The sequence below is a fragment of the Pipistrellus hanaki genome (genome assembly GCF_964339955.1).
Source record: "Pipistrellus hanaki genome assembly, chromosome: 2".
Taxonomy (NCBI): Eukaryota; Metazoa; Chordata; class Mammalia; order Chiroptera; family Vespertilionidae; genus Pipistrellus; species Pipistrellus hanaki.
Window position 1 is genome coordinate 30,918,682 of NC_140504.1, and position 27,702 is coordinate 30,946,383.

Consider the following 27,702-nt stretch of genomic DNA (forward strand, 5'->3'; position numbering starts at 1 on the left):
TGACCAGTGGGTTCCAAACTATTTAAGACTATGATCCATAGTATGTAACTTATTTTACATGGTGACACGGTATACACAATGTATGTTACAAACTGGGGAAAATGTTTCACAGAATAATGCTCAGTGGACTCTATTTTCCATTCTTTACTAATTCATGAAAAAAGAAATGCTGATCATAAATAATTAAGTGGATTTCACAATCCATGAGTGGGTCTCAGTTTATAAAACACTAATTTAGACTGCATGATGCATAAATTCCTAAAAGTTCTCAACTGTAGGAAAGTTCTCTGACTGGAAGTTGCATGTAGATATGATCCTTGCATGTCAGATTTAAGTCAATGACGATCCTGAATAACAGAGTCATTGCCTGCCTATATGATCCCGCTCAGTTATAATTCTGTAATGCAAAATTGTTTCTAAACTAGGAGGTAAGATGTAAAAAAATTAAGTAAAATGTTTAATAATCACCAAAATATGCTGAGAAGTATACTTGAAACCTCTTAAATTAAATTTATTGAAATAGCAGTGCTAGATCAAATCATATGGGTTTCAAATGTACATTTCCATGATAAATCATCTGTATATTGCATTCTGTGCCTATCGCCCAAAGTCAAGTAATCTTCATCTTATTTTAACCCCCTTTACCTTTTACTACCCCTTCTTTTTCTTTGGTAACCACTATACTATTGTCTGGGTCTAGGAGTCTCAGTTTTATATCCCATATATGAGTGAAATCATATGGTTCTGTCTAACTTATTTTGCTTAGCATAATATTATCAAGGTCCATTTAAGTTGTTGGCAAATAGCAGTATTTCCTATTTTCTTATGGCTGAACAGTATTTCATAGTAAGTATGTATTTCGTCTTCTTTATCCATTCTCTATTGAAGAATACTGATTATCTCCATATCTTGGCTCCCATGAATAATGAACATAGGGGGGTGTATATATCTTTGCAAATAAATGTTTTAAGTTTTTTGGGTAGGTACCCAGAAGTGTGATTACTGGGTTACATGGTAACTCTATTCTTAATTTGTTGAGGAAGCATCAGGTAGTTTTCCTTAGTGTCTGTACCAGTTTATATTCCCACCAGTAGTGAAGGTTCCTTTTCTCTATATCCTCTCCTATACTTGTTATTACCTGTCTTATTAATAATAGCCTTTATAATAGGGGTGTGGTGGTATCTCATTGCAGTTTTAATTTGCATTTTCCTAACAGCTAGTGGAGCTGAGCATCTTCTCACATATCTGTTGATCATTTGTATGTATTCTTGGGAGACGTGTTTGTTCAGATCCTCTCTACCTATTTTTTAATTGATTTGTTGGTTTGGTCTTGAGTTGTATGGACTCTATATATTTTGGATATTAACTCCTTGTTGTAGCTGTATGCAAATATCATCTCCCATTGGGTTGGTTGCCTTTCTGTTTCGTTGTTTGCTTCTGTTGCTCTGCAGAAATGTTTTAGTGTGATGTCGTCCCATTCATTTATTGTTACCTTTGCTTCTCTTGCTTTTGGAGTCAAATTCATAAAATGTCCTGTTTGGCCAAGATCCATAAGTTTAGTACTTATGTTTTCTTCTACGTGATTTATCGCTTCAGACCTTACATTTAGGTCTTTGATTTATTTTTAATTAATTTTTGTGCATGGGGAAAACTATAATCTATATTCATTCTTTTGCATGTAGCTTTCCAATTTCCCCAGCACCATTTATTAAGGAGGCTTTCTTTTCTTGAGTGTGTGTTTTGGCTTTTTGTTAAATTTTCCCCTATATGTGTAGTTCTGAGAAATGGTACAGTCTAGAGATAGAGAATTGACCTAAAATGACTCTATCCTAGTATAGATACTTTTTAATACTATGAAACAAGATAACATCACCTAGGGCTCTTTTTCTCAATGTTCTGGACACTATCCACACTTAAAATAACATTTTACATCACAAATATACACAACCTACATGCTGGGAAGGATGTACTATTTCATGTAATTTTATCTTGCTACATTTTTTTTGTCTCTACTTTTCTTTTGGTTGTTGTTCAAAAACCCAAAGTTACTACATGTTCCTCAGATTAAAAAATACTGGCCTAGTGTGAGAATGAGAATAGGAAAGACAGGGCCAAGGATTGAAGCTTGAGGCTCTCCAATGTTTAGAAGTCTAATTACTGTAATACATACAAAGGTCTTCAACATGCATAGCTAAAAAATGTTAGTTTCTATTATTAAAAGTAGGCTCCCGCCCCCAAATATTCCTTAATTTATTTGCTCAGTTTAGAGGCCGCAGGCTAGAATACACAGACAATAAATAGGTATTGTGTTAGTTTCCTATGGCTCATAGTTAATCATGTGAAATTCAGCAACTTAAAACAGCACACATTCCCGTCGAAACCGGTTTGGCTCAATGGATAGAGAGTCGGCCTGCGGACTCAAGGATCCTGGGTTCGATTCAGGGAAAGGACTTGTACCTTGGTTGTGGGCACATCCTCAGTGGGGGGTGTGCAGGAGGCAGCTGATCAATGTTCTTCTTTCATCGATGTTTCTAACTTTCTATCCCTTTCCCTTCCTCTCTGTAAATAAAATCAATAAAATATGTTAAAAAAGAATATATCTGAATTATAAAAAAACAAACAAACAAGTAAAAAAAACAGCACACATCCCTGATTCAATGGTGTAAAAGTCTAGGTTGAGTTGAGCTAAGCTCTCTTTTTCACGTGTAAGTCAGAAATGTAAGTTCCACTTGGGAAAGAACCAATTTGGAGCTCCTCTGATTATGGGCAGCATTTAGTTGTGAGACTGAGGTCCCCACTTATTTTCTGGCTTTTAGATAAGGGTCACTTTCATTTCCTAGAAGCCGCCTCCCGTTCCTTGCCATGTGACCTTATCCATAGACAGTTCAGAGTATGTCCTTTAATTTCTTCAAGGACAGCAGGAGAATCTTTTACCCTCCCTTCTGCTAAGATGGAGTCTTATATAATACTAGAGGCCCAGTGCACGAATTTGTGCATGGTTGGTATCCCTTGGCCTGGTGGGCAATCAGGGTGATAGGGGTCATCTCACCCAGTCCTGATGGGGGTTATCAGGGTCCAGCTGGCTTGGGGGAAGGATCATGGGAGGTTGACTGTAGAAGCTCACTGACCACCAGAGGGAAGCTCCTATGTTGAATGTCTACCCCTGGTGGTCAGCACACATCACAGCAAGTGATCAAACTCCTGGTCTCCTGTTAGAACACTCAAGGGGGCACTTTGCATATTCTGAGCGTCATTTGCAGTTTGTGAGGATACAGCAATGGTATGAATGGCTTGTGGCTTTCATCTTGCTCTATACCTTGTTCATAGCAAACTCTCAAATCTTATTGAATAAATAATGTTTTTCTCCATTTTGGTTTATATCTAATTTAGTTTATCTTGGGAGCTATAGATAGTTTTACCTTCCTTTATAAAGTATGTTTGATTTTTAAAGCAAACCACAAGTGTTGTACAGTTTGTACTAAAGGACTACTTTATTGCTTTTTTTATTACCTAAAAAATGCAACAAAAGTTTAAAATTAATAACAGTCAGTCACAGGGAATAGGGATAATAAAAGTTATGTTCCTTGCTTCAGAAGCAGCTCACTTTCTATTTTCTTATTAAAAAAAAAAAAAAAAGAACAAGAAGATCAAAAGTTTCTGGTGGTTTATCAAGGGAGTAAAAGAAGGTGAGAAAGAGAGGGAGAGAAATACAAAGAAACGTTTCTACTCAATATCTCTTAGTTGAAAACAGAATTAGGATTTGTTTGATTTTTTAATATTTTATATTGATTTTTAGAGAGAGAAAAGGAAACAGAGATAAAGAGAGAGAGAGAACATCAGTTTGTTTTCTCCTGCACACACCCTAGGGGGATCAAACCCAGAACCGGGTTATGCACCCTGATCAGGAATTGAATCTGCCACCTCCCGGTGTACAGCATGATGCTCCAAACAACCAAGCTACAATGGTCTTGGCTGTTTGATTTTTATGGTTCCTTAACTCCCAGAAAACCCATATCTATGCCTGAAAAGAGAAAGCAACAGTGAAAACAGCAGGACTGATGATTAGGGCATAGAAAGATCTGAGTACCATAAGTGCATCATGGGATCATGTCAGTGGACAAATGGCAAGCTTAAATGCCCATTCCCAGAAATCTTATGTATTGCACAGAGCTGACTTCCCAGGACAGACATGTTTTTCTTTGCAGACCAAAATCTTTCCCCCAAATATAAAAAAAGAAAAAAGAAAAACTTTCATCTTCTAATACTACTCATTAAAATAATCAAGCCCTACCCATATCTTCCATGTGTGCTTGTGATCGATCTATTTAAATGCTAGAGTATTTTGCCCTTTTAGCATCTTAACTGATCTCCTAGAAATGATATTGCACAGTCCAGGCTTTCCTTTCACCATCCGCTGGATATTGCCAAATGAATATTCTTCTTTTAATTGAAATTCACTTTGGCAAAAGCTAATTTCTAACCTTTCATCTGAGAGATTTTGCCTGACTCACTTTCACTTCTTTGTCTCCACAAGAGGATTAATACCTTGCATGTGCTGTGGTGCCCCATCACAACGCATATGTGTATTCAACATCTTTATCTTTCACTCAGAGAATGCATTCTGGTACATTTATAAATCCTTTCAACCTTGGAATGTTAGGTAAAAATTCCTTTGCAGATGAAGGCAGAATATTTCTGGTTATTTTTTTTATGTGGCCTAGAAGGGATTTCTGTAATTACTTTCTCTTACAATCAAGAAGTGAAGGAGGACATCAGACACAATAAACTCAGACTTCCTGGAGATGGATTTTTCCATTTAGTCATAAAAGAAAGTATATTTGGGTGAGTCAGGCCAGATCATAAAAGTATTGTGGAGTTTAGATTCTATCTCAAAGAAATGGAGAGCTTAGATTCTACCTCAAAGAAATGGGGAGCCATCATTGATGGTCAAGTGATTATATGAAAAGGTGAATAAAAAATTAGAAAATTAACCTCTAGTGGTTTATACAATGATTCGGAAGTCTTGAGGCAGATGTTGCTTTGACAATGATTATATCCGTGTTGGTGTGAGGTGTTAAATTTTGGTAGAATTAGATGAAAGAAAGAAAAATGTATATGAGTGAGGTAGAGAAAAAAGGCTAGACTTAGTGATAGGGGGTAAGTGACAGATGGATGAGATATGGCTAGTCTATGTAAAACCTAAAAAACACACAAGCCAACTTTAGTAGAGAAATCTCTTAAAAGTCTAATTTTGGAAAATTAAAAATGAATATTTTTGCCCTGCAGTTCAAATTAGACATTGCATGTATGTACAAGAAGACAGTATATAAGAGTGGCTATCTCTTTTATACTCTATTGTTTTTTGTTTGTTTGTTTTACCTTTTTCTTGTTTTACTTAAAGCCACACGAACCTTAGAATTAGTTAAATATATATATAGTGGATTGAATAATGCCCATCCAAAATTTATGTCCACCAAAAACCTCAAAATACGACCTTATTTGAAAATAGGCTCTTAGTTGATGTATTTAGAAAAGACGAGTTAGGCTGTATTAGGGTGGGCTATCTATCCAGTGACTGGTGTCCTTGAAGGACAGATATAACATGTGGGGGAGAATGCCATGTGAAGGCAGAGACAGACTTTACAGTGAGGCAACTACAAGTGAAGCAACACTGTGTGTTGTGAGAGTCACAGGGAGCCTGGGAGAGGATTCTTTGCTAGACCCTTAACATTGAGCATGGCCCTGCAGCAGGGCCTTGCAGCAGCTGGATTTCAGACCTTAGGTTTCCAGCACTAACTGCTCTTGAGGTAAGGCACCACGTTTGTGGTATTTGTTACACTGTACTTAGAGCTTCATTCAAATGAGTTAAAACATATGCTAGAGGGACAATTACAATATATTTTTTAGGTAAAATCCAGGCTTTGAAAGGTTTTTGCCAACAACCTGGCTCCACCATCCTGCTGTGGCCAATGACTGTCACGCCCCCTGGTGGTCAGTGCATGTCATAGCAACCAGTTATTCCATTGTTCGGTTGTTCTTCCATTTGGTCTATTTGCGTGTGTGTGTGTGTGTGTGTGTGTGTGTGTGTGTGTGTGTGTGTTTCTATCTATCCTTTCCTCTCTGAAATATATATATATTTAATATATATTTAAAAAAAGGAGTGGAGTTCCAGACCCACTGAGCAAATTAAGTCTTTTCCTCTATGTGCTTCTCATAAACTCTTAGCAAATGCATCTTAAGTTTTAAGGGCCTCTGAAAAACATTTTTTGTTGTTGTTGACAATTAGATTCAGCAGTGGGTGAGGGTTCCTGCCTCAGACAGGACCTCTGACTCCTGCATTTAGACTTCTTGGGCATTCTGTGGACCTCTGAGCTGGTGGGGCTTGCAAGAACTTCATTTTATTTCCATTTCTCCCAATTCTTTAAGCTTTGCATCTAAAGATTTTTATAACCTTTAAAATTTTATTTTACCCATGACATAAACTGTGTGGGTGGTTTTAAATATACACACCCCATAAACTTGAAGTCACCCTGAAGCAATATGTAAAATATTTAAGCTTTTCTAATGATTCTCTTAATTTATCATAATGCTTTTGGTGGAAGCAAATCTGAGTTATTGTTGTTTAGAGAAGATGCTCACTGGCAAGTTAACTTTTTTTTTTTTTTTTAAGGAGAGGTATCACCAACAGTGAATAGAAAGCTTCAAAAACATTTTATAACCATGTTTGCTTATATTAAAGGTCGAATGCATTTTAAAATTTCAAGATTGATCACCTTATAAGTTAATACACTGTTGAACTCATAGATTTGCAAATTTTCATATTATTATAAAAGCTTCATAATTTCTATTTTTTATTTACATGCCACTTTGTTCCAAATGTTTTATTTATGGGACTTAGAATTTCTGAAAGGGCTGGGAAGCAGATTCTCCTACTCTGAATTGTGTTTAGTGCTGGAAAAACACATTGTTTCAAAATACAGTCGAGAGTTATAGACTGAGCACCTGTTATTAGCAAGATGCTATTCTAGATATTAATAGTATAACATTGAATAGGAGAGTAAAATATGTTTATATACTTATGTATGCGTAGGAGATAACTTTGTTAGTTCTATGTGAACTATCTATATATAAATAGAAAACCAGTTTCTGTGACAACCGTGATGACCAAACGACCTATTACCAAAAGGTGCATTGAGAACTTCTCGGTCCATTCTCCCACCTCCACCTGCCCCCACCCCCCCCCCCCAATCCCCGGCCCTCAGGTTCTGATTGATCAGGGGATGGCTAATGGGGGAACTGCGATGAGTGTCACAGTGGAGACGGCTGAGCAGGTGGAAGGCGGACCTCTTGGTCTCTCCCTCTGGTCCTCAGGCTCCAATAAATAGGTGGCAGTGGCGACTGGTGAGCAGGTGGAAGGCAGACCTCTTGGTACATCCCTCCTGGCCTGCAGGCTCCTATTGACCAGGGGAGGCTAACGGGGGAACCAAAGTGAGTAGCAAGGCAGGGACTGGCGAGTGGGTGGAAGGTAGACCTCTTGTTCCCTCCTCCTGGCCCTCAGGCTCCAATGATTGCTGGCAGCAGTAGGGCAGAATGGGGACTGGCAAATGGGCAGGACTTGGTCCTGATGACAGGCTGGGCGGTCAGTCTGGAGTAGGTTTGGATTGTGTTGGGAAAGGAAGAGGAAGATCCAGTTAGAAAACAGCCTCACCACTGGCCTCGACCACGAAATGGCTCTGCTGGCCAAGCACCTGCTGAAGCGGCTGCCCACAGATAAGCAGATGGAGACTGGGCCCTTCCTGGAGGCAGGTCCCACCTGCTGCCCTTCTTTAATTGCCTTGGGTCCCCAGTGTTTACACCCGTCAAGGCAGACATAAGTGGTAACATCACGAAAATCAAAGCTGTGTACAACACCGACCCGGCCAGGTTCAGGACCCTGAAGAACATCCTGGAGGTGGAGAAGAAAATATATGGAGGAGAGTGGCCCAATGTGGGGGCCAGGCTAGTGCTAATATGGCTGAAAAGGGGCCTCCGCTTCATCTAGGTCTTTCTGTAGAGCATGTGCAACAGGGAGTGAGAAGAGAGCCACCCCAACCTCATCCGTGTCAATGCCACCAAGGCCTACAAGTTGGCACTCAAGAAGTACCACGGCTGGACCGTGCAGAAGATCTTCCAGGCAATGCTGTATGCCACGCCCTACAAATCCAACTTCCTGAAAGTGCTCTCCAAGGGCCATGACGGAGGAAGAGTGCCTGGAGAAGGTCTACCTGTTCCTGTTCACCAACGGCCACCATTGTCATAATCTACGAGATGTACACCACTATGAATGTGGAGCTCAACAATAAGGTGTAGGCATGCCCGGTGGCCAGCACTCCCAGAAACAGGCAAGCCAGCATCACTGTGAAGCAAGCTGGCAGGCCACCTTGGCCTGTGTCCCCCAGAGCAGCCCAGAGTCTGGCTGGGGTTATAGGGGACAGCTCTAGTTTCTGAAAAGTCATTTTTGAGGTCTACCCTAACAGAGCAATACATAACCACCCTACTTCTGAATCACCTTTAATTTCACAGCAGCATAGACTGACTGCCTTCATTTTAGTGTTATAAAAGTCACTTAATGTTGCTAATAAATCAAGTCCTAGGGTTTTCTGGCCCCACGGTGCATACACCTCATTTTATAAATGAAGATCTGGTGCAGTGATGTTTTGAGTCATGTAAGGACAATGAGGCGTCTGATTTGAAATTATACAGGTTTTTTTTTTTTTTTTAGCACACTGCTTTGTGCTCTCCTGTGGTTGCACAGCCCAATGTCATAGTGCTGTTAGTATAGACCCTGCTCTTTCCAGACAGTTTTTTTTTTATAGTTGAAAACAACCAGCAAGACTTTGATGACCTTGACCAAAGGGACTTTATTTTAAAGCTATTAGGTAAGAGTGGCCACAGATGACTGGATTTGCATTCTTCTGCATAAGTATTTCCTCCAGAGATAGCCTACCCCACCTAAGAAACTATGTATCATGTGTGTTCTCTCAGAGTGGAGGCCACCTGCCCTCCCAATGCTGAGACCCAAGGAAACACCTCACTGCCTAAACTGTCCCTCCTGGCACTAAAAAGAGCTGTATTTTGAAAGTGTTGAGATGAATAGAGGGACCCCTAAAGAAGTCACATGTGTTAAAAACCCAATGAGGAACAATTGGTAATTTTTATGCAAACACTAAATAAGTCTTAATAAATAAACTTCTATTTTGGAATCACAAAAACAAACAAACAAACAAAGAAAAACCTTTGGAGATAGTGAAGAGCAGTTTGTCCAGACTGATGAGAACTCAGAATTAGAGTTTAATTGGAATAGAAATTCTTCAGATAGCACCTGTTTCCTGAAATCTGAGCACTCTACTTTTAGGTTTTCCAGTTCAAGTTTTTGGAGACTGCCTATTAAAACATTACTGGTTGGAAAGTGTTTGTATAGAAGCCCGTAAGTATTAGCTCTCTATAAGGGAATATGAAATAATATGAAATGCATCATGTTATCAAGAAGATTGAATTTTAAAATAAAAAAAGAAGAAATATAAATATTAAAAATTAAAAAAAGCTTGATTTTTAGGGGCAAAATCAGGCAGGCAGGCAAGCAGTTAGGACCCAGCGGTCCCCGATTATGAGAGGGATGTCCATTGGATTGGGCCTAAACTAGCAGTTGGACATCCCCCGAAGGGTCCCAGATTGCGAGAGGTTTGAGGCTGGGCTGAGGGATCCACCCCCTCCCATGCATGAATTTTGTGCACTGGGCCTCTAGTCTATCTTACCTAATAATAGACAAAATGTAAATTGACTATACCTCTGCTATGCATTATTTTAATTGTGTTAATATTAGACAACTTTAAGAAGAAATGGGTTTATTTTTTCAGTTCTTAGTTTCACTTTATTCTTGATGAGTTTATAGTTCTGATGAGTTTTATACATTTGTTAATTATGACAATGAAAGTTGGCAGTGAACGATGGAGAATCAAAAAAAAAATAGAGTTACTTTCTAAGTTGTTTCTAATGTTTTAAAATCATTTAAATGTAGGCTGGACTATGTTTGATATAACATTTTTATTTCTAAGATGCACAAGAGGAATAAAAAAATTCACGGACTTTGTATTCTGGGTCCTATTAGAATTATGCATTTTTCACAGTGAGATGGAAGCAATAATATCTCCACTTATTTTGAGAGGATTAAAAGAAGTAAATATGTTATACATAGCATTGTGTAAGTATTACAACAGGCTCTTAGTAAAGATTAGCCTACCCTTTCTCTCTTATTCCTATTATGGCTATTTCTCTGTTAAAAAAAAAATCAAGTTCTTCAATCTGAAAAACAGCAGATGAAAAACAAATTTTCCTACTTAAGAAAACTAATAGGAGAACAACATAAACTTGTTTTTAAAAATACATGAAGAACAAAATATTGCTTTTATAATTTATGTGGGCATATAAATATGAACGTGGCATGTATTTAGATTTTGGCCTCATCACATTACTTGAAATAATCAAAAAGTGAAAAATAATTTTTTAAAATGAACATGCTGCTCTTTGCCAAGACTCACCAAAAGACAAAATTATGGAGGAATTAGCTTAATAAAAATCATAAAGAATAATCATTATAGTTTTAGAATAGCTGATGTGTATTGTTATTAAAATAAGTATAGACTAAATTTATGTTTACATTTATCCTATGGACACCTTCAATTTATCAGTGCTTGGGATGGTATTTTACACTTCTTAAGGTAGCATATTTTCTATCATTTAAATTGCTTAATCCATTTCTTTCGACCCTGAAAGCCCCAGTAGGACATCTTAGCTTAACTAGATGTTTTCCATTTTTAATTACTATGACTAATTTTTTACAGCTCAGTCACAAATCCTTGAGAATAATAAATATGGTGACACAGTCTTAATTATAATGGTGCCAATAGCACCACTCTAATACAGTGTGAGGCTTACATTGAAAAGGAATTTGCCCGGAATTGAAGCTCCTCTGATTGCTTTCCACATCACGTTTTAAACAAACACTGTGGTGCTTTAGCCATTACTTGGTTGCCTAGGATACACAGTTAATGTAGCCCTAAGATGCTGCTACCAGTTAGGCTTTGAGGCCATGCCTGGAAGTGCTGCTTTTTAACAAATTAGAAAAAATTTAACAGAGACACTCTGGGGAGGTGCGTTTTGATTGATGAAGTAATCAACTGTGTTTTTTGAGTAGTTATGTGAAAATGATTATTTTTATTTTACTTTAGTTTTCTGTGAAATTGAAAGAGGCTAAAAGTTCCCGTTTTTAAAAACAAATGCAAAATTGATTCCAGTGACCTAATTCTAAGACACATTCACCAAGAATATAATATTCTGATTCTTGATGTACTATAAAAGGTGACCAGCTAAGTCAAATTTTTGTAAGTTTCTTCATTTAATAGAATCTTTTGTTGTTAGGTTTTTGTCTGTGTAGTAAAAACATATCACAGTTCATTTGTATTAAGATGCTAAAAGGTCTATATATTATCATAAAAGTAGTTTTATAATAAAAATAATTAGCAAAGTAATGTGTGTGCCATAGTAAATAATGAGAGTACCACAGAAACATACACCAATTTCAACATCTTATGTCTAGGTTATATCCATCGTATGAACAAATTACCTTTCAATTCCTGTAATAGTACACTTTAATATTACACCAAAAGTTGGTTGTGCAGCACTTTGTTTTAAATATCAGCACAATTTTAGGTTATCTGTTATTTTTAAGTGAATAGATAGCCTGATTTTTGTCTCTGAAATATTGAATTGTCGTCTTGGCTGATTTGAAAGCAAATCAAATCAGAATTGTTGTTGAGTGAATAGGAAGATCCAGTGCTGAACCAGTAGGTGGTGCTTGAGTTATAAGTGCATTTAGAACAGAGATTAAAGAAAGAAAAAAAATCTTGCACAATCTTTAGGAATGGTTGCTCTTGTTTCTATTTTGAAGGAGTCATTAGGGAGGAAATTCTTAATTAGAGTTTTGACTCTTCACTGGAACTGATGGTCTTACCTCCTCTCCATTCTCTCCCTCCCTGCCTCCTTCCTCTAATCATTGTTTCCTGTTCACTGTGGCTTTCGGCAGGTGAACTGTCGGGGAGGACGGATGAAATCTTTTCTCCAAAGCAGAACACTTGGGTGGTGGGAGTGGTAATATATTGGTTCTAAGTCAGGCGTACAGGGACATGTATCACCCGGGAGAGATTCAAGGAAGATCCTAACCTCCCCTTGAAATCTCGGTGTTTGTTTATGCCTCCACTTTTGAAGTTTACCCTCCTGTGCTTGATCTCTCTTTTTGCCTGTGGTTGTTAGCATGTGGAGCTCTTCTCCATGACTTCACTTCTTAAGTTCTTAAAAATATATGCAGTCTGAAAGGTAACAAAGTTATGTCTTTTGGCATTTGTCACACGGAGGGATGGTGCTTATGTACTGAATTCCCCAGAAAAGAGCCAAATTTGACAGAATTAAAAAACAAAAAAAAACAAAAAAAAAAAACCATTGGGTTTGAATAGATTGTGTATTCATTTAGGTGTGCTAACTAGTGAATGAACATAGAACCGAAGTAACAAAGAACCCTATATGGCTGATTGCCTGGTGTTACTTCTTTCTATGAGTATATCATTTGTTTTTTACTATTGCATTTAAAATATTAAATTATAAATCTAAAAAATAGTTTTAGAAGTTTACTCTTTCTAAATAATCCACAACAGTTCATAATGCATTTCTTAGAATATTAATTATTATTTTTATTAAACAATATTTTGCTTTGTATTATTGATAATTTTAAGGTCGCTTGGTTTAATTAATTTGAACTAACACATTTTCAGATGTTTTAGTTCAGGATGATAATTACACTATATTTCTAAAATAATAGATGTGCTGTTTCTCCATTAATTGTGAAATACATGGATAATTAAATTATGTGAATAGCAAGTTCATTTTAGTAAGCAATCTAAATAAATCACCTCCCCTACCTCCTGTAAAAAAAAAAAATACAAAACACCCTTTCTCCTGTTTTTTATCAGAAGGAATTTCCCCCGATGGAGTTATTATCTTCAACCAATTATTGTAATGGTTTCCTGCTGAACTCTGATTTAAAACGGTGAGAGCAATTGATACCATCAATGGTAGAGGAAAGTGAAAAAAACAAAACAGGACACAGAACAGTGGACTTTCCCTTAGATTATGTCCAGACCTTCTTAGGTACAGTTAACATGGCATCACATCCTTTTCTGACAATATATATATAAATTATAAATCAGACCAGACAGATAAGGGTATGATAGGTCTCTGATGAAGGGTATGAATTTCACGTTGCTGTGAGCTCCATTGGTTTGCATCTCATATTACTATTTCAGTTTTTATGTTTTTAATGATTATAAGGGAACATAAAATTAAAAATATAAAGATGATTCATTTGAACTCCAACTGCTTTGAAAAAATTAAATAAATGAAAGCCAACATTCTAACACTCTTGAGTCCAGGGAGTGAATATTTTATTATTATTTTTATACATGGGGTCTTATTTTTATGTCCTTTATCTCTATGGATCTTGCACACCAGAAGTAGTGAAACAAATTTCTCCTTTTCCAGTTCCTCAATGGCTACTTGAACTTATTGCAGAACTGCAGACAAGGGAGGTAAAATGCTAAGGAAGCCAATCCATCTCACGCCGTAGATGGCAGCAAATCAAGCTGAAAGGATTAGGAAAAAAGGCCACTTATATCAGTTTATAAGAAGGACTAAAGTTTTTTTGTTTTTTTTTTTTTTACCAGTTCATAAATTACATTTCACTTTTCATTCTTCAGCAGCATAGAAAGGTTGTCAGCTAGCTGATTCCTTGCACACCAGGCCAACTCTTTTTGTCTCCAATTTGCATAGAGATCAGTTTTGAGAGGAGCAGAGTCCCTTTGGAGATGAAATTTGCTTTTGCTATTTTTGTTATTCTTTTTACACAGGAGGCTGTAAAATAATTTTCTGCTCTAGGGTCTTGAAATAACATTAAAGATTGATAATTCAGTTAGGCTTGTCACTCTCAGGGCCAAAGTTGACTCATGCTGCACATGGGATGGGTGATGTCCACATGATTTAAAAAAAAAATACCTTTTACATATAAATATTATTTTTCCAATTGCAGGTGGCATTTCAAAATTCTTTCCTATATTGTGTGTCATTCAAACACATTATAAAAATATATTTTATTTTTCTAGACTCATATCTCCCTTAGGGTGATTTTGGTCTTTGAAGTAGCTCTTAGAAACTTCTTCCCCAGGCAAACACAAGCAGATGGTAGCACAGAAAAGGTAGAAGATTTCATGTTTGGAAGATAAGCACAGGCTGAAGGAAGTGGATGCTCTACATTAGAGACAATGGGATTGTGGAAATGGAATAAAAACAAATTCAGCTTAGTTCATTTGTAAGCTTTATATTGGCCACTTACCATAATTCATGAAAATGGGAATGTTTTCTACCTATGTTCAATTATTATTATTATTATTATTATTATTTATTTATTTATTTATTTATTTATTACATATTTTCTTGATTTTTTTTATTGCCCCCCTCCCTCCCTCCCACACATCCCCTCCCTCCCCATAGTTTATGTCCATTGGTTGTACTTATATGCATTTATACAAGTCCTTCGGTTGATCTATTATCTCCCCCTGATATCCCTACCCTCCCCACTGTAATTTGACAGTCTGCCTGTTGCTTTACTTTCTCTATATCTGTCTCTTGGTTCATCAGTTTATAAAGATCTTTATCATCCACCTATGTGTGAGGTCATGTGGTGTTTCTCTTTCGTTGATTGGCTTATTTCACTCAGCATGATGCTCTCCAATTCCATCCAGGTTGCTGCAAATGATGAGAATTCCTTCTTCTTTATGGCAGCATAGTATTCCATTGTGTAGATGTACCATAGTTTTTGGATCCAATCATCTGCTGACGGGCACCTAGGCTGTTTCCAAATTCTGGCTATTGTAGATTGTGCTGCTATGAACATAGGGGTGCATATATCCTTTCTGATTGGTGTTTCTAGTTTCTTGGGATATATTTCTAGAAGTGGGATTACTGGGTCAAATGGGAGTTCCATTTTCAGTTTTTTGAGGAAACTCCACACTGTTCTCCACAGTGGTTGCACCAGTCTGCATTCCCACCAGCAGTGCACGAGGGTTCCTTTTTCTCCGCAACCTCGCCAACACTTGTCGTTTGTTGATTTGTTGATGTTGGCCATTCTGACAGGTGTGAGATGGTACCGCATTGTTGTTTTGATTTGCACCTCTCGGATAATTAGTGACTTTGAGCATGTTTTCATGTGCCTTTTGGCCTTCCTTCTGTCTTCTTTTGAAAATATTCTGTTTAGGTCCATTGCCCATTTTTTAATTGGATCATTCATCTTCCTTTTATTTAGTTGTATAAGCTGTCTGTAAATGTTGGAGATTAGACCTTTATCAGTGGTAATATTTGCAAATATGATCTCCCACACCGTGGGCTTTCTTGTTGTTTTATTGATGGTTTCTTTTGCTGTAAAAAAGCTTTTTATTTTGAAGTAGTCCCATTTGTTTATTTTCTCTTTAGCTTCCATTGCCCTAGGGGCAGTATCAGTGAAGAAGTTATTTTGGCATACGTCTGAGATTTTGCTACCTGTGGATGCTTCTAGTATTTTTATGGTTTCCCGTCTGATGTTTAAGTCCTGTATCCATTTTGAGTTTATCCTTGTGAATGGTGTAAGTTGGTGATCTAGTTTCATTCTTTTGCATGTGTCTGTCCAATTTTCCCAACACCATCTATTGAAGAGACTGTCTTGACTCCATTGTATATTCGTGCCTCCTTTGTCAAATATTAATTGAGCATAGTGATTTGGGTTGATATCTGGGTTCTCAATTCTATTCCATTGATCTATTTGTCTGTTCTTGTGCCAGTACCAGGCTGTTTTGAGAACAGTGGCTTTGTAGTATAGTTTGAAGTCTGGTATTGAGATCCCTCCTACTTTACTCTTCTTTCTCAGAATTGCTGTGGCTATTCGGGGTCTTTTATTGTTCCAAATGAACTTTTGGAGAGTTCTTTCTAGGTCAGTGAAATATGTCGTTGGTATTTTAATGGGGAGTGCATTGAACCTATAGATTGCTTTAGGAAGTATGGACATTTTGATGATGTTGATTCTACCAATCCATGAACATGGTATGTTCTTCCATCTCCTTACATCTTCCTCTATCTCTTTTTTCAGTGTCGTGTAGTTTTCCGCAAATAGGTCCTTTATTTCTTTAGTTAAATTTATTCCTAGGTATCTTAATTTTTTTGGTGCGATGGTGAATGGAATTGCTTTTTTAGCCTCTGTTTCTGTAGTTTTACTGTTGGTGTATAGAAATGCCATGGATTTCTTGGCATTAATTTTATATCCTGCTACGTTGCCAAATTCATTTATTAAGTCAATTAGTTTTTTAATGGAGTCTTTTGGGTTTTTTATGTACAATATCATGTCATCTGCAAATAAGGATAACTTTACTTCTTCTTTTCCAATTTGGATGCCTTTTATTTCCTCCTCTTGTCTAATTGCAATGGCTAGTACTTCCAGAACTATGTCAAACAGGAGTGGCGAGAGTGGGCATCCCTGTCTTGTTCCTGTTCTTAGAGGGAATGGTTTTAGTTTTTGCCCATTGAGTATAATGTTGGCTGTGGGTTTATCATATATAGCTTTTATTATGTTGAGGTATGATCCTTGTACTCCCACCTTTTTAAGAGTTTTTAACAGGAAAGGGTGTTGGATTTTGTCAAATGCTTTTTCTGCGTCAATTGATATGACTATATGATTTTTATCTTTCAATTTGTTTATGTGATGTATCACGTTTATTGATTTGCGGATATTGTACCATCCTTGCATTCCTGGAATAAATCCTACTTGGTCATGGTGTATGATCTTTGTGATGTTCTTCTGGAGTCGATTTGCTAGAATTTTGTTGAGGATTTTGGCATCTATGTTCATGAGGGATATTGGCCTGTAATTCTCTTTCATTGAGTTGTCTTTATCTGGTTTTGGTATTAGGGTGATGTTGGCTTCATAGAAGGAGTTCGGAAGTGTTCCTTCCTCTTGGATTTTTTGGAATAGTCTGAGGAGGATAGGTTTTAGTTCTTCCTTGAATGTTTGGTAAAACTCTCCTGTGAAGCCATCTGGCCCTGGGCTTTTGTTTGCTGGAAGCTTTTTGATGACGGTTTCAATTTCTTCCCACGTCACTGGTCTATTGAGATTTTTAGATTCTTCCTGATTGAGTTTTGGCAGTTTGTATTTTTCTAGGAATATGTCCATTTCCTCCAGGTTGTTTAGTTTGTTGGAATAGAGTTGTTCGTAGTATTTTGTAACAATCTGTTGTATTTCGGTGGGGTCTGTTGTTATTTCACCTCTTTCATTTCTGATTTTGTTTATTTGGGTCCTCTCTCTTTGTTTCTTGGTTAGCCTGGCTAGAGGTCCATCAATCTTGTTTATCCTTTCGAAGAACCAGCTCTTGGTTTTGTTGATCTTATGTATTGTTTCTTTGGTCTCTATGTCATTTATCTGTGCTCTGATTTTTGTTATTTCCTTCCTTCTGCTTACACTGGGCTTTTCTTGTTGCTCTTTTTCTAACTCTTTGAGTTGTAGAGTTAGTTCATCTGTTACCATTTTTTCTAGTTTTTTGCAATAGGCTTGTAAGGATATGAACTTCCCTCTCAAAACTGCTTTTGCTGTGTCCCATAGATTTTGGATTGTTGTATTTTCATTGTCATTTGTTGCCAGGATGTTTTTAATTTCTTCCTTGATTTCTCTGGTAACCCAGTCCTTGTTTAATAGCATGTTGTTTAGTCTCCATGTATTTGATTTCTTTGGATTATTTTTATTGTAATTAATTTCCAGTTTTATGCCACTATGGTCTGAGAAGATGCTTGATATGATTTCTATCTTCTTGAATTTGAAGAGACTTTGCCTATGTCCCAAAATGTGGTCTATCTTTGAGAATGTCCCATGTGCACTTGAGAAGAATGTATATTCTGTGGCTTTGGGGTGGAATGTTCTAAAGATGTCAATTAATTCCATCTGGTCTAGTGAGTCGTTTAGGATTGATATTTCTTTGCTGATTTTTTGTTTAGATGATTTGTCGAAGGGTGACAGTGGGGTATTAAAATCTCCTACTATGATTGTATTGCTATTAATCTCTCCCTTAATGTCCTCCAGCAGTTTTTTTATGTATTTGGGTGCTCCTGTATTGGGTGCATATATATTTACCAGGGTTATTTCTTCTTGTTGGATTGTACCCTTTAGTATTATGAGTGGCCTTCATTATCTCTTGTTATGTCCTTCACTCTGAGATCTAATTTGTCAGATATAAGTATTGCTACCCCAGCTTTTCTTTTCTCTCCATTTGCCTGGAAAACTTTTTTCCATCCCTTCACCCTCAGTCTGTGTGCATCTTTTTTTCTGAGGTGGGTTTCTTGTAGGCAACAGATGTAAGGGTCTTGTTTTCTTATCCAATCTGACACCCTATGTCTTTTGATTGGAGCATTTAATCCATTTACATTTAAGGTTATTATTGATAGGTACTCATTTGATGGCATTTTTATTCTATACCCATGTTCCTTCTTCAATTCCTATTTCTTTATTTTTACAGTAGACCCTTTAGCATTTCTTGCATTGCTGGTTTGGTGGAGATAAATTCCTTCAGTCTTTTTTTGTCTGTGAAGCTCCTGATTTCCCCTTCAATTTTGATTGATAGTCTTGCTGGGTACAGTATTCTTGGATTCAAACCCTTCCTTTGCATGACTTTGTATATTTCATCCCATTCCCTTCTGGCCTGATATGTTTCTGTTGAGAAATCAGTTGCTAGTCTGATGGGGGTTCCTTTGTAAGTAACTTTCTGTCTCTCTCTGGCTGCTTTTAAGATTCTTACTTTGTCGTTGTTGTTTGCCACTTTAATTATAATGTGCCTTGGCGTCTGTCTTCTGGGATTCATTTTGCTTGGGACTCTGCGAGCATCTTGGATTTGTGTGGGTTTTTTCTTCTCTATCTCAGGAAAGTTTTCTGTCATTATTTCTTGAAATACTTTTTCCACGTCTACCTCAGTTTCCTTTCCTTCTGGAACCCCTATTATTCGAATATTATTTTGTTTTGTAATGTCCCAAAGCTCCCGTAGGCTCTCCTCCTGCTTTTTAATCTTTTTTTCTAGAAGCTGCTCTAATTGGGTATTTTTTTCCATCTTGTCTTCTAGCTCACTGATGCGGTCTTCCGCTTCATCTAGTCTACTCTTGATGCTTTCTATTGAGTTCTTCATGGTAGCGATGTCATTTTTCATTTCTTCTTGGTTCTTCCTCAATTCCTGATGGTTCTTCCTCATTTCTTCTTGGTTATTGTCAAATTTCTCTTCCATTCTTTTTAGCCAACCAATAATCATTATTCTGAACTCTTGCTCTGGTAGGCTGCTTGCCTCTGGCTCGTTTACTTCCTTTTCTGGTGATGCCTGCTTTTCTTTCATTTGTGGGGTGTTTCTTTGTCTTCCCATGGTATCTCTTTTCAGGATGTCTGGTTATGTGGTGTTCTTTCTCTTGCGTTAATTTATAGGTGCAAAATACAACACTACCAGGTACAACACGAGAGGCACTTAACAGGAATGTATTTACAATATTATTAACCTCTAATAAAGGTAACCCCTAGCGATAGGCAAATTAGGGTATAGGAGAGAAGGAAGGAAGGAAGGTAAAAATAAAATAAAGAAAAATTAAAAAAAAAAAAAAGTCAAAGAAGAAATAAAGTAATGACAAAATGAAGATAGAAAACAGGGAGAAAAAGAAGAGAGAGTAAGAGAGAGAGAGAGAAAGAGAGAGAGAGAGAGAGAGAGAGAGAGAGAGAGAGAGAGAGAGAGAGAGAAGAAGCAAACTAAAAAAATGGGAAACAAACTATATATATGTGGAGAAAATTGCCATAGATCAACCACTGAGCCCAGCCAATGCCGGTAACAATACTTGGAGATTAATACAAACTACAATACAATATCCACTATTATTAAGTAAGGTTATGATATACAGAAGTCAAAGAAACAAACAAAAACAGAGGATTTAAAAAAAAATACAAAGCAACAATAACAACACTGGAATAAGCATAACAATTTCACTGAAAAGCACAAATATTCACAATAATCAACCTTCACTCAAACAATGAGAAAAGGATAGAAAGTAGAACCGTTTTTTTTGTGTGTTTTTTTTTTTTTTTTTTTAACTAGTTAATATAGTGCAGAGAGTGATATTTATACACTTGTATCAGGAGTTGGAACTTAGGTCTATGAGTATAGTGAGAGCTTTAGCAGGGGGTATACAGAAAGAATAGAGGAAAAACTAAAGCCGGAAAGGGATAGGATAAACTGGAGACTAAAAGGTTAAAGTTTAGTAAGAGAGTGATGGGGTAAAGGTCGAATTGAGATAGGGTTGAATGATGCTATAGTAGAGATTAAAATAGAATGAAGGTTACTCCCAATGTAAAATAAAGACGAAGTAAAATGGTACTGGGGAGGAAAAGAAAAAGAAAAAAAAATTGCAAAATAGCAGTAGTAATAGTGAAGATAGAGATTGAAAAATGTAATAATTGAAAAGGTAAAATCAAGTAAGGAAAAAAGAAAAAAGAAAAAAAATCGTTTCTGAAGTAAAAGATGTAAAAAATGAAAATTAAATAAAAAATGTAAAAAATGAAAATAAAATAAAGAATAGTATAATTAGCATAAAATTGTCCAGTAGAGTTCAATCACTTCCTCTGTTATTGTATTTGGTATGCCTGGTTCTTGGATCAGAGAGTCTTGCAGTTCCCAGCTTTCCACTGCACCTCAGTTTTGTAAGGTAGTCCTTAATTTTAGGTAGGCTATATCTTAGTTATTTGTGTCCATTTATTTTTGATTAATTAAAAGAAAAAGAAAAAGAAAAAAGAAAAAAAAAAAAAAAGGCAGTTTGTAGTTCAGCCCTTAGGTGTCAGTGTTACTGGTTTGACCTCCCAGACTTTGGTTGCTCTGGCCTTCTTTCTCTCTGGGAGCGGGCCCTCGCAGCTCTCCTGGGCTACAATATAGGCGGGGCCGCGGCCGCACTGGGGGCGGGGCCTCGCGGCGCTCCGGGGCGCAGCGCTCAGGGCCGCACTGGGGGCGGGGCCTCGCGGCGCTCCGGGGCGCAGCGCTCAGGGCCGCACTGGGGGCAGGGCCTCGCGGCGCTTTGGTGCTACAATATATCAATAGGTGGGGCCGCGGCGCTCAGGGCCGCACTGGGGGCGGGGCCTCGCGGGAGCAATGGGGCTATCGCAGCCTGAACTCTCAGCCTAGCCACGCAAACTCTGACCTTTCTGTGGGTGGTTGAAGAGCTTCCTTGAATCCACGCTCTTGCTCCGATCGGGGCGCCACAGGTGCTCGATGGACTCCTCGGCTGTGGGTTTTCCAGGCCTCAGAGAAGCTGCTCCGTTCCTGGTAGGGTGGCGCCGCCTTTGCGCCGAGCCCGGAGCTCCGGGAGAAGTCGGGAGTGCTGGCCGCTTGGTCAGGAAAAATTGTCCAGCGGACACTTCCTTACCTTCCTAGAGTGATCCGCTGCCCCTTAGCTGCTAATCAACATTCCCTGAGCGACTCAGATGTTGCTTCTATCTGTTTTGGGACCGGGGTCAGAACAAGTCCATCTGTTCGGTCGCCATCTTCAAGCTCCGCCTATGTTCAATTATTATTATTTTCTGCTTTTTTTCCTCCTCATCTGAGGAGGTGAAATTGCTCATTGATATATTATATATATCAATAGTTTAAGGAGGAAATTTGTCCTGTAGCTCACCCTCCTTCCCTGCAAAGTCCTGCAACTGGGATCTTTGAGCTTGGACAAAGCCTATATTTATATATGATGTGCTGGGAAGTGTAATGTCCAGGGAACATGATTTACATATAAATATGCAGATCCAATATCAAAGGAATGGAGGTGAAATGCAAACACAGAAAGGGACCAGAACATGATTACAAGACGTGATGAAGCCTTTTCACTTTTGTTTTTATTTCTTTACAAAAATGTTTCCTTGGTCACATCTCATAGAGACTTCTCCTTTGGAGGAAGGAGGCTTGGGAGCTTGAGGAGGATTACAATGTGAGAAAGAAACTAATAGAGTTACCAAAATAAATCTTCACATGGAAATCCATATACCTATAAAATATTTAAAGAGGCTAGTACACTATTTATTAAACTATAAAATAATTTTACAATCTCAACCTAATTCATCTACAATAAAATTGTGAATTCAAAATAGAAATACACTTTTGTATATTCCATATTCATCAAGCATATTAAACATAAAGGCTAACACAGGCCAAATAAATAAGTTTTAAGTTTATGTGAGCCACAAAACAAAGCTTTCTATTTTCATAGAAACATAGGTTTATTTTGATAGAGACATGCTGAGTACAAAGGGCTGAAATAAATGAGTATCATTAACATAAAATAATAAAAAACTTTAATAAAAATTAATATTTTTTCTTGAATATTCACTTACCAGACACCAAATAACAGCACAAATTAATAAGCATAAAGCAAATAAACCTATTTTTTCTTGTTCTTGAAAGCAAAATGTTTCCTGTTATGCACACCAAACAAGTTAGTTTAAGACTAATGATGTGACAATCAACTGCTAAAATATTTGCTGCTAGTATTAGTGGAGAGAAATGGTATGTCTGCACATAAGGTGTGTAAGGGAAATGAATGCAGAACAATTATAGTAATCAGTTATTAGCAAATGTTGTAGTTTGTTATTATTAACTAGAGGCCTGGTTAATGGATTCATGCACTGGTGGGGACCCTCAGCATGGCCTGTGCCCTCTTATAATCTGGGAACCCTTGGAGGACATTGGAGGCCTGGTGCACTGATTCAGCCCGGTGCAGGCCAGCCGAGGGACCCCCATTGGTGAACGGATTTTATCCCCGCAGGCCAGGCCAAGAGAGCCCATGAATCTATGCACCGGGCCTCTAGTATGCATATAAGATCTTTGGTTAATCTCTTCCCGCCATCCCCTCTCCCCACTTCCTTCTGAGATTCATTAGTCTGTGCCATGTTTCCATGCATTGAGTTTCTGCCCCCTGGTGGTTAGTGCACATCATAGCTACTGATTGAACGGTTGAATGGTTGAACAAAATGTCAAATGGTTGCTTAGGCTTTTATATATATGGATTAGAGGCCTGATGCACAAATTTGTGCAAGAGAAGCCCTTCTTTCTCCCATCTGCCAGCCCCAGCTTCCCTTCAGCCCAGGACCTGAGCTTTCCTCCTCTGGCCGCCAGCAGGCACCTGGGACTTGAGCTGGCTTCCCTTGGGCTGCCCACAGGCATGTGGGACCTGGGCTGGCTTCCCTCTGGCCCCAGCTTTGTCAGGAAGGACATCTGGAATACATCTGGTCTAATTAGCATATTGCCCTTTTATTATTATAGATTATGTATAACAGGATATTGTAAAAATTAAGTTACAAAATTTTTATTGAAATGTTTCTTACATGCCAATCTATTGGCTGGGCCGCAAAAATATTTGTTGTAGGCCGCATGTGGCCCGTGGGCCGCAAGTTTGACATACTTTATGTACATGTCTGGAAATGCTCATTATCGGTATATTAACACTATGAACATTTGTATAAGAATTGTTTAATGATGCACAATTTTGTTGCAAACAGTTCATTTTAAAGCTTATGTGAAATTTTAATGTTTAGCAGTAAATCAGAGAACCTATATAGGATTTTATTTTACCTACTCTAAAATGTCTGTTACTTTTTACAAAATCTTTCAAATCAAAGCCGTATTACTAACCCAAAACTGTTTGCATTACTAGATCATATGATAAGTATAAAACCTAAATTTACTGTGAATATGTTTGGAATTCAAGTTTTGTTTGCTTGGAGGAATTGTGTGGAACCATGTGAGCTGAGTTTACACACTAGCAAAAAAAAATAAATAAATAATTTCCTGTGTAATAATTACACACTAGCCAAAAATAATAATAATAATAATAATAATAATAATAATAATGAGTGCTGATGTAGAATAGCTTCACTCAAAAAATATAACAGATTGCCAAAACTGGTTTGGCTCAGTGGATAGAGCATTGGCCTGTGGACTGAAAGATCCCAGGTTCGATTCCGGTCAAGGGCACATACTTTGGTTGCAGGCACATCCCTAGTGGCGGGTGTGCAAGAGGCAGCTGGTCGATGTTTCTCTCTCATCGACACTTCTAACTCTCTATCCCTCTCAATTCCTCTCTGTGTAAAATCAATGAAAATATATTTTAAAAAAATATAACAGATTTATAGACATATTAAAGGTCCCGTACACAAATTCGTGCACCACTGGGGTCTCTCAGCCTGGCCTGCGGGATCGGGCTGAAACTGGTTCTCCAACATCCCCCGAGGGTTCCAGGATTGTGATAGGGCACATGCCCCCACCAGTGCATGATTGGGGCTGGGGAGGAACATGGGAGGCTGGCAAGCCAGAGAAGGACCATAGGAAGGCTCCAGGGCATGTCCAGCACATCTCAGTCCCAATTGGCTGGACCCCAACAGTAAACTAACCTACCAGTCAGAGCATCTGCCCCCAGGTGGTCAGTGCATGTCATAGTGACTGGTCAACCAGTCGAATTTCTACCCTTGGTGGTCAGTGCACCTCATAGCGAACAGTTGAGTTGCCTTAGCTAATATCATTAGCATATTGTGCTTTGATTGTTTGAATGGATGACTGGATGACTAGACACTTAGCATATTAGGCTTTTATTATATAAGATAATTCATGTAGCATACAATTTATCTACTTAAAGTATATGAATCAGTGATTTTTAATATGTTCACAGAATTGTACAATCACCACTATCATATTTTAGAACTCTTTTAATACTCCAGAAAGAAAACTAACCCATTTTCTTCCCAATCTTCCCATCCCTAGGCAACCACTAATCTCCTTTTTGTCTGTCAATTTGCCTATTCTGAATATTTCACTTAAATGAGAAGAAGAAACAATATGTAATCACTTGGCTTTCATTTAGTATAATCTTTGCAGAATTCATCCATATTGTAGCATGTATTAGTGTTTATTATTTTTTATTGACAGAGAATATTACATTGTATGGATATACTTAGTTTTATTTTTCTGTGCATTGATGGATATTTGGGCTTTTCTACATTTTGGCTATGGCATATAATGCTGCCTTGAATATTTGTGTGCAATATTTTGCATGAAATATGTTTTCATTTCCTTTAGGTATATACCTAGGAGTGAACTTGTTCAGTTATATGAAAACTCTGCATTATAACCTTTTCAGATACTGACAGATTGTTTTCCATTTTTACTTTCCTAATAAGCAGTGTATGAGGTTTGCAATTACTCTTCATCCTACAACCTCTATAGTTTAATCTGTCATTTTGATTCTACCAATTTTAATAGATGTGAAGTAGTATCTCATTGTGGTTTTGATCTGCCGTTCATTGATTGAACAACCTTTGGCCGTTTGTACATATACTACAAAATACTTGGATTGAACTATATTTCTATTTTTATGCCAGTACCACACAATCTTGCTTGGCAGTTACTTTGAAGCTGTGATTTGTGAATCCTCCAATTTTGTCATTGTGTGTTTTTGTTTTTCTCTCTCAATATTATTTTGGTCTTTCTGGATCAGTTTAATTCCCATATGAATTTTGAAACCAGTTTGTCAATTTATACTAAACCTTCACCTGGAAATTTGAGAGAAATTATATTGAATCTTATAAATTTGGAGATTACTGCCAACCTACCAATATTAAGTATTTTGACCCATGAATGTGGGAAGCCTTTTATTTTACTTAAGTCTTAAGTTATTTCAATACTGCTTTGTATTTTTTAGATTGTTCATTTTACACTTATTTTTTTAATTTATTCTAAATATTTTATAATTATTTTGATGCTATTACTAAGGAATTGCTTTCTTAATCTTTTGTGATTATTCACTGTTAGTATATAGAAATACAATTTATTTTTTATATTTATGTTTTAAACCTCAATATTTCAAAACTCATTATTATTACTAATAGCTTTTTAAAAATGTATTCCTTAGAATTTCAGAGAAATTTATAGCATCTGTATTTATATGTAGTTTTATTTCTTTTCTAAAATGGTATCTTTCATTTTAATATCTTGCCTAATTGCCATGGCCAAAACCTCCATTCCAGTGTTGGATAGAAGTATCAAGAGTAGACATGCTTGGTCTCATGAAGAAAGCATTAATATTTAACAATTAAAATGGTAACATTAGCTTTGGGTGTTTTGTAGATGCCTTGTGTTAGGTTAAGGAAGCTCCTTTCTGTTTCTAGTTTATTTAGTATTTTGTTGTTTGTTTCTTTTTTTAATTATGAAGAAGTGTAGAAGGATTTTTCAAATATTTTTCCTACATATATTAAAGTAATCATGTGATTTTTGTCTTTTATGCTATTGGTGTGGTATAGTTCATTAATTGACTATAAAACCAAGCTCAAATTCTTGGGATAAATCCAACTTGGCCATGGTAAATGATCTTATTTATATGTTCCTAGATATAGTTTTCTGATATTTTGTTTAGGAGTATCCTCACTTTTACAGTGCAAAACATTGATAAAACCAGGCTGAATGACAAAGACAAATAGGAAACATGAGGAAAAATGAGGAGTTACAAATTAAAAGTATTTGGTATTTTTAACATGCCTGTGCATTAGTGGCATGGCTAAAGAAATACATAAAATACCAAAAATCATGCCAGTCCTACCAGGTTATAATTAGAAGAAAACATTTTTAGTCTGGGTCTAGGTGACCCAGAAAGAAGGTCTCTCTGCCCCCATTTTGAGGTAAGAAAACATTTTTATAGATTTAGATGCACCTATCATCTACCATTATCTATCATCTATCTATTTATCAGCTATCATTTATCATCTATCATCTATCATCTATTTATCTATCTATTATTATTCTATCTATCTCTCTATCTCTCTATCTATCTATCTATCTATCCTCTATCATCTATTTATCTATCACCTACCTACCTATCATCTATCTATCTATCTATCTATCTACCTATCATCTATCTATCATCTATATCTATCATCATCTGTCTATATCTATCTAGTCTGAAATCCTCTTCCCACAAAATGAAATCACATTTGATGAACAAGGCCATTTTCTAGGGTTTAGCCTGTACTTGGTAGGCAATGAAGAGACACTGCAAACTTTGATTGAGGATGTGCTGTAATTGAGGCTGTACAATCTGGTCAGATGGAAAGCACATGCATCTGTGAAGATTTTAACCCACACAAAAGGCTACCTACTAAAGGTCCCCACTCTGACAACCAGCCTAGTAGATCTCCTGGAAAACAAAGGGAAACATTGTTTATCTTGTCAATGGAAGGAGTTTGCTTATATTAACTCAGGATTTAATAGCAAGGTAGGCCACAGGGAGCTGCTGTCATGATGAAAAACACCCCTGGAGTCCTCCCAGAAAAGGTACTTCTGATGTAAAAGACCTCAGGGAAAGGTTTCTGGGGAATCCATAATTAAATGTCACATCATGGCAAGGGCAGAGAGAAAAAATGACTCTACTTGGAAAATGGTAAAATATGACTGCCTGGTCAAAATATTTTTACACCTTATAAAAAAAGGCTGACTCTAACTT

The 27,702-nt window shown here is 37.1% G+C and overlaps 1 protein-coding gene and 1 pseudogene across 9 annotated transcripts in view; both read left to right on the forward strand.

Annotated features, from left to right (window-relative positions):
* Window positions 1–27,702, forward strand: part of NLGN1 (neuroligin 1) — an 806,764-nt gene that overhangs the window by 264,904 nt on the left and 514,158 nt on the right. The gene's annotated exons all lie outside the window — the stretch shown is intronic.
* LOC311617634 (glycolipid transfer protein-like) lies at window positions 7,728–8,349 on the forward strand (annotated as a pseudogene). Its single transcript has one exon. The product of its transcript is annotated as a glycolipid transfer protein-like (transcript).